At 35.9% G+C, this 7,452-nt stretch overlaps 1 non-coding gene across 1 annotated transcript; it reads right to left on the bottom strand.

The window, feature by feature from the left end:
- Positions 1-620: 620 nt before the first annotated feature.
- Positions 621-724, bottom strand: LOC131820725 (U6 spliceosomal RNA). The gene has a single exon (XR_009349751.1). It is a non-coding gene; the product is annotated as a U6 spliceosomal RNA (small nuclear RNA).
- Between the last annotated feature and the right edge of the window lie 6,728 nt (positions 725-7,452).

Below are 7,452 nucleotides of genomic sequence, written 5' to 3' on the forward strand. Positions count from 1 at the left end.
ATTCAATAGGACCCCGAGATCATGATCTGAGCCAATGGCAGATGCTTAACTGACTGAGCCACGCAGGCACCCTCTATCTATTTACTTTTAATCTACCACTAAAGAAAATCAGGGCTGGACAGTAGTTTAAGTGGTAAAAGTGGATTTTATTCAGGAGCTATTGCAATAGGAGAAAAGAGACCTAGTTCAAAACTGGGCTCAATTCTGAATACACCATGGACAAATGGAGATTTATACCCAAGAAGTAGGTTGGGGTCAGTGGATATAGAAAATTACGTAGAAGAAACATCAGGGATAAGGGAAGATTCTGGCTAAAAGGACTCAACAGATTCTTGCCACGGGCAGGCCAGGGTAATGAGATATCACAGGCGGGATGGTGGAGGAGAAGGAATTCGATTAGAGATTTGGGGTGGTCAGATGTCAAGGGTGGGGTCCAATTTCATGTTTCTGAATGAAGTTAATTCTTTTTCTCAGAACCATTGATCCTTTCCTTGTATATTCTCGGCTTTCATGTCAAATATTAGTTGGTCACATAAGAGAGGGTTTGCTCTAGATTCCGTTCTACCGGTCTTTGTGTCTACTTTTATGCTAGTACCATGCTGTTTTCATTATGACAGCTTTATAGTACAGGACACTTAATGAATTTGTGTGTCGTGCTTGTGCAAGGACCATGCTAATTCTCTCCATGTCATTCCAATTTAAGCATACTTTTTGCTGACCAAGTGAGCACACTGTATGTTTGTGGTATAAGTTAAAATCAGGAAGTTTGATGATGCCTCCGGCTTTGTTCTTTCTCAGGGTTGCTTTGGCTATTCAGAGTCTTTGGTGAGTTTCTACAAATTTTAATAGTATTCTTTTTATTTTTATGAAAAATGATATAGTAATTTTGATTGGGATTGCACTGAATGTATAGATGGCTTAATATTTTAACAATATTCTTTCTATCCATGAATATAGGATATCTTTCCATTTGTTGTGTCACCTTTGCTTTTTTTCATCAAAGTCTTACAGTTTTCAGTTTACAGATCTTTCATTTTCTTGGTTATATTTGGCTCTAAGTATTATATTGTTTTTAATGCTATTGTGAATGAGATCGTTTTCTTTAGCCCTTTTCAGAATACTCTGTTATTAGTGTATAAAAATGCAACTGGCTTCAGTATGTTGGTTTTGTATCCTTCAGCTTTATTGAATGGGTCAATTAGAACTTATAGATTTCTGGTGGAGTCTTTAGATTTTTTGTATATAAAAACATATCATCTGTAAAGATAAATTTGACTTATTTTTTTCTTTAGATACTTTTCTTTTTCTTGCTCGATTTGCCTAGCCAGGACTCCCAGGACTATGTTGAATAAGAGTAAGGAGAATGGGCACGCTTCTCTTATTCCCGACCCTAGAAGAAAACCTTTCTACTTTTCACCACTGACTGTGGTGTTAGTTGTGGGCTCATCAAGTATGGCTGTTGTTATGTTAAGGTATGTTCCTTCTATTCCCATTTTGTTGAGGGCTTTTATTCCAAGAGGATGTTGTATTGTGTCAAATGCTTTTTCTGCTTCTATTGAGATGTTCATATGATTATCTTTCATTTATTAATGAAGTGTGTGACATTTATTGATTTGCATATATTGAACTATTCTTGCCTCCCAGGGATAAATCTCTCTTTGTGTATCTTTTCAATGTATTTTTGAATGCTTTTTGCTAATATTTTGATGAGTTTTTATTCTATCTCTTCATCAGGGATATTGGTTTGCTTTCTTTTCTTGTAGTGTCCTTATCTGGTTTTGGTATCAGAGTAATGCTGGCCTCATAGAATGAGTTTGTGAATGTTTGTTCCTCTTCAATTTTTTAGAAGAGTTTGAGAAGGATTGGCACTAATTGCTCTTTAAATATTTGGGTGAATTTAGCAGTGAAATCATATGCTCCTGGGTTTTCTGCTTTTGTGTGGTTTTGGATTAATGATTCAAACTCCTTACTCACTATTGATCTGTTCATATTTTCTATTTCTTCATGATTCCATCTTGGCCATTTCTTCTAGGTTATCCAAATGTTGGAGCACAGCTGTTTATATTAGTCTGTTATGACCCTTTGAATATCTCTGGTATCAGTTGCAATGTCTTCTCTTTCATTTTTTATTTTAGTTATGAATCTTCTTTAATTTTTCTTAGGCTAGCTAAAAGCTGGTCTATTTTGTTTATCTTTTTGAAAAGCTAGCTCTTAGTTTTGTTGATCTTTTCTATTGTCTTTCTAGTGTCTATTTCATTTATTTCTGTTCCGATCTTTGTTATTTCCCTTATTCTGTTAACTTTGGGCCTATTTTGCTCTTTTTCTAATTCTTTGAGGTATTAAGTTAGATTGTTTATTTGAGATTATTCTATTTTCTTTTTCCTTTAAAGATTTTATTTATTTATTTGACAGACAGAGATCACAAGTAGGCAGAGAGGCAGGAAGAGAGAGAGGGGGAAGCAGGCTCCCCGCTGAGCAGAGAACCTGATGTGGGACTCGATCCCAGGACCCTGGGATCATGACCTGAGCCGAAGGCAGAGGCTTTAACCCACTGAGCCACCCAGGCGCCCCTGTTCTATTTTCTTACTATATGATTTTATCTCTATAAACCTCCTTCTTGGAACTGCTTTTGTAGCATCTCATAGGTTTTTTTTTTTTTTTTTTTTTTTTTTTTTTTATTTTTTTTTTTTTTTTTTTTTTTTTTTTTTTTATTTTTTATTTTAATCTCATAGGTTTTGATGTGTAGTGTTTCCATTCTTATTTGCTTTGAAATTTTTTTTATTCCCTTTTGATTTTTTTCTTTGACTTACTGATTGTTCAGCAGTGTGCTGTTTAATTTCCACATATTTAGTTAGACAAGTCAGAAATTTAAGTAAATAATTATAATTTAGTAATCTAATGTTAAAATAGATGTACAAACTAACCTCTCAGGGAATACAGAAGAAGGAGTGATTATGTGTAAAGAAGGGAAAGAGGGGAGATTATAAAGGTGGGAGTATCTGAATTTGTGACAGTGATTAGAAGGGAAGAGGGACATTGTAAGCAGATATTCTTGTAGATTCAGAGCCATTCTCTTTCACTTTTGCCGATGTAAACCATTACTTCTTTATGGAATTAGTTATCCTTTCACATGATAAAAAAGAAAACAAATATGTGGATATATAATATGGGAAAATGACAGATCTGTGTCAAAGCCTTGCATGCCAATATTTAAAATATTCATCCTTAGTTTTCTGAAGAGAATATTGTTGTTTTAGGTGGCAAGGATATTCTCCAGGTGAAAGTGTCAGTTAAGAATATCATCTTAACCTCCTCACAAGCAGGTGATAATATATATAAGCTTCCTGACCATTTCCTAGTTGTACACCAGCAAGTGTAAGTAAATATGGTAATTACATAAATTACATAAATACAATAAATAAATTACAGAGGCACTTGGGTGGCTCAGTTGGTTAAGCAGCTGCCTTTGGCTCAAGTCATGATCCCAGAGTCCTGGGACCAAGTCCCACATCAGGTTCCCTGCTTAGTAGAGAGCCTGCTTCTCCCTCTACCTCTGCCTGCCACTCTGCCTACTTGTGCTCTCTATCTCTCTGTCAAATAAATAAAATCTTTAAAATGAATAAATAAATAATTGTGTTTCACTGATGTTTCTGTTCTAGGATATTTTTATTGGTGACTTTTTAGAAAAAGATTCATACATTTAAAACTCTTCTGAAGCTCCAGATGAACCAGATTTATAAAGGTAATGTTTTTGGAGTCTAACAGACTTTAACTAAACTGAAGATTTGTTAGTCACTTGTATTGTTAAAACTTGTTGTAACTGAAAAATAAATTATTATTGAGGGCTTCTTTGTGTACTAGATTTATAAAATGATTAGAACCTTAAATGCTAGAGACTGAGCTTAGGTAAGCAATTGTCTGCTGAAAGCCAAATCTAATTCAAGAAGGAATTAAAAAAAAAAAAATCATAGCTCCTTTTAAAAAATAGTCCCATGGTGGTACAATGAAGACCTCCACATTTCAACCACGAATTTCCTGTCTCATTTCTTTCTGAAGTAAGTTTTTCAGATAATCCGGCTGTTCTCTCTATGATCACAAAAATGTCAGCCGAGTTCTAAAGATGAGAGGAAGCCTATGAGAAACATTAGTTGAAATCTTCACTGTGTGTGATCTTGCATTGCAAGAAAGAGCATCTTTTATATCTTCTGGATTCTCGGACTTCTGTCTGGATTCTTCATGTTATACTATGCTAGCATATTCGTCCCTGAAAGAAAATTTTTCCTTTTTAACATAGTAGGAACGTTCCTATATTACTCAAGGTAGTACTAGCTATCATAACACTTGAACTGAACATTCTTGGTAATTTAAAGCAAGAGAAGCACACTTCATGTGATGTGAAATCCAAATGGGTCATCACAATGGCATGAAACCCTCCAAGCCCTGATTCCAGGATCCAGGCTTCCTTCATCTTGCAGTGCCGCCATGTTCAACAGGTGACTTTGTGGGCTAGCATGCTGGTCTGCATCATGGGAAGGACAATGGGCATAGAGAGAATCACAAGGGAGGAGTTTTTAAAGGACTAGTTCTGGAAGCAATGCACATCAGTTTCTCCAACATTCAGCTGGCTGGGCTCAGTGATAATGTCTCAGTAACAAGCTGTGTCCTTAAGGGAAATGGATTTGGTGAGCAGGTTACCAGTGTCCTCCATAGCTTCCTTCTATGTTCTTTCCTTTGCCAGAGGTCTTAAATATTTCTGCTCCTGTTCAGTCTAAAATAATCTGGAAAATTTTTATGTTCCTGTGCATTCTTTAGCTTGTTTTTGTAAATGTCTTTTTAATTGTTCTTTGGTTTTATCAAAAGTAAAGAATTGAAACAACTTGAACTGCAAAGGATTTGTTTCTCATTGAAAATCATTTCCCTTCTTAACACATCCCAATATTTTGAGTAAGATTCAGAATAAATGAGAGAGTCACTCAGTCACTCACTCATTTAATCAGTAAATCTTTTTTGATCACAGGCGCCTACACTGCACCATGAATTCTGGAAAACTGGGACACCTCAGTGAATAAGAGACAAAAAGACCCCTTCCACATGGAGCTTCCACTTAGCTGGAGGAGATAAAACACAGATGAAAAAAGAAACACAGACCCAATGAATGAGATATTTATAAGGTAGAAAAGTAAATGATGAGTGAAATGGAAAAAGGGGAAAAAAAGGTAGAGCAGCATATGACAGTGGGTCAAGAAGGTGGTGTTGGAGGGAAGATGGCCGCACTTTTACACCAAGTGGTAAACCTTACTGAGTGTGTGATGTTTGAATAGCTACTTAAAGGAGAGGCTTCCTAGGAAGAGAGTTCCAAATGGACCGAACAGCTAAGCCAAGACCCTAAGTCATGAGTATGTGTGGCATGTTGGAGAAATAAGCAGAGAGGCAGTGTGGCTCAGGGGAGGAAACGGAGGTAGTAAGAGAAGGAGTCAGAGAGTCACTGGTGCAGAGTGTGAAGCATGCGCATTTTGAAAGATGTTGAGAAGTGGACATGTAAATTGATTTCTTTAAAACTGTAGTTAAAAGAATGTTTAAAGAACACTATGTACTACAGAAATATTTTGAATACAATTGAGTAATATTTTTAATGATATCACGCATACTTTCACTGTATGTTGCAAGTAACCAATATTTTAGTGCATTTTTCAGTTACTTCTTTTGATAGATGCACGACATTTTCAGGGAAAATGACTAGTATTTACAATCCCTTTAAATGTTCTCTTCAGAACTGATGAACAGAGCTTGAGATCGAGGGCCTACAAATTCGGTTCTAGTTCTCATGTCCTACCCTAAAATTCCTTCACTCCCTGTGCTTGTACCTCAGGAGGACTTTCTGCAATCCTGACCCTCCCTCAGTGGTAGACACTCTCTGTCTAGAACATAGTATAAGACTCTAAGTATCAGTACATCTGAAACGAATATAACATTTTAATGGGAATTAAAATAAAAACTTAAACACAAACAAAGAAGATTCTAAGATGAAGACAGTGACTCTAGGAGATTATCCATATACATGCATATGAACTGAAAGCTATTGTTCTCAGAGAGTTTCTTCTTGACTCAGATCTGTTTCTGTGCTGTCCCTCTAGCCATCAGCCCCCCTTGTCCCTAAACGTAGAGAGGGGCGGAGAGAAAGAGCGTGGGAGAAGACTCAGAGTGAAGCGCCTCTCACTTCTCTCATCTCCCCTGTGCTCACAGCAGTGGTAAGTGAGAATACAGGTGTTCCCGGGGTCCTTACAGAGCTCTGCACAGACCAGTAAAACATTAAATAAACATAGAATAGTTTGAAGCAGAAAAGTCCCAAGTTAGATACTCCTCTAGAAATGACAAGTTTGGCTTAGTATGTAAGCCCAAGATAGAATTCCCTAATAGATATATTTTAAATCTTAGAATATTTTCCATATGAACAAATAAATTTTTAAACACATACAAGATCCACGAGAGACGCTTGAATTGGGATTTGGTCAAAACTCACTCTACAGAGAAAAACCATTAATTTGGGGAGAATTGGTATAAATGTCAGGGAAATTATAGCGGTTTTTGGATTATCTGCATTTCTTTTCTTCATTAATCAGGTAACTAGGTACTTGGCAATTTGAATGCAGAAACAGGTTCTCATTCATGGTATCTCCATTATTTCTTTGTCTTGGACACAGCAAACTGGTGAATTTAAACTTCCAGTGAGTAAACTATTTAGATTCCTACCTATTTTATTTTCTTTGGGTCAGGGAGTCTGAAATAGGAAGAATGGATGTGCTTTTACTTTATAAACCACTATTGTTGTTGGTTTTTTTAAACATATCATATATATAATTTTCTTGTGTTTGTATTTTTAAAGTCTATTTATTTATTTATTTAAGCGATCTGCACCCAACATAGGGCCTGAGATTAAGAGTCACATGCTCTTCCGAATGAGCCAGCCAGGAGACCCTACAATTTTCCTGTGTTTCATTCAGCCCTCTTTTGACAGAGGTATATTCTTTGGAATGTGCTGATTAACAAAACAAATGTCCATGAAGTATTACACTCTGTTCTGTCCTCATCTGTTTTTATTAAGATGGTGTGGGGTTTCCCATCCTTCTGCATTTCTCCTTTATGACTGTATCTATTTTCATAATTACTTAACTCTATTATCATCATTGAAATGTTTGTACCCATTCAGGTAAGATATATTTTCAAGGTTTTTTTGTTTTTTTGTTTTCCCTGAATGCAGTCATATTTCACATTAGTCAAATTACCTCCAATTACTTCACATTACCTTCGATATTTAGGGGCAAAGAGATTTCCAAAGCTATCCTAAAGACAATACATCATTCCAAAAATTTAAAATTAATCCCATTTATCTTTCCTGACAAGACAGTTGTGGAAAAAACATAAAAAGAGTGAAGAGCATTTTGAGATGATTGC

This window comes from Mustela lutreola, chromosome 18 (assembly GCF_030435805.1).
Source record: "Mustela lutreola isolate mMusLut2 chromosome 18, mMusLut2.pri, whole genome shotgun sequence".
Taxonomy (NCBI): domain Eukaryota; kingdom Metazoa; phylum Chordata; class Mammalia; order Carnivora; family Mustelidae; genus Mustela; species Mustela lutreola.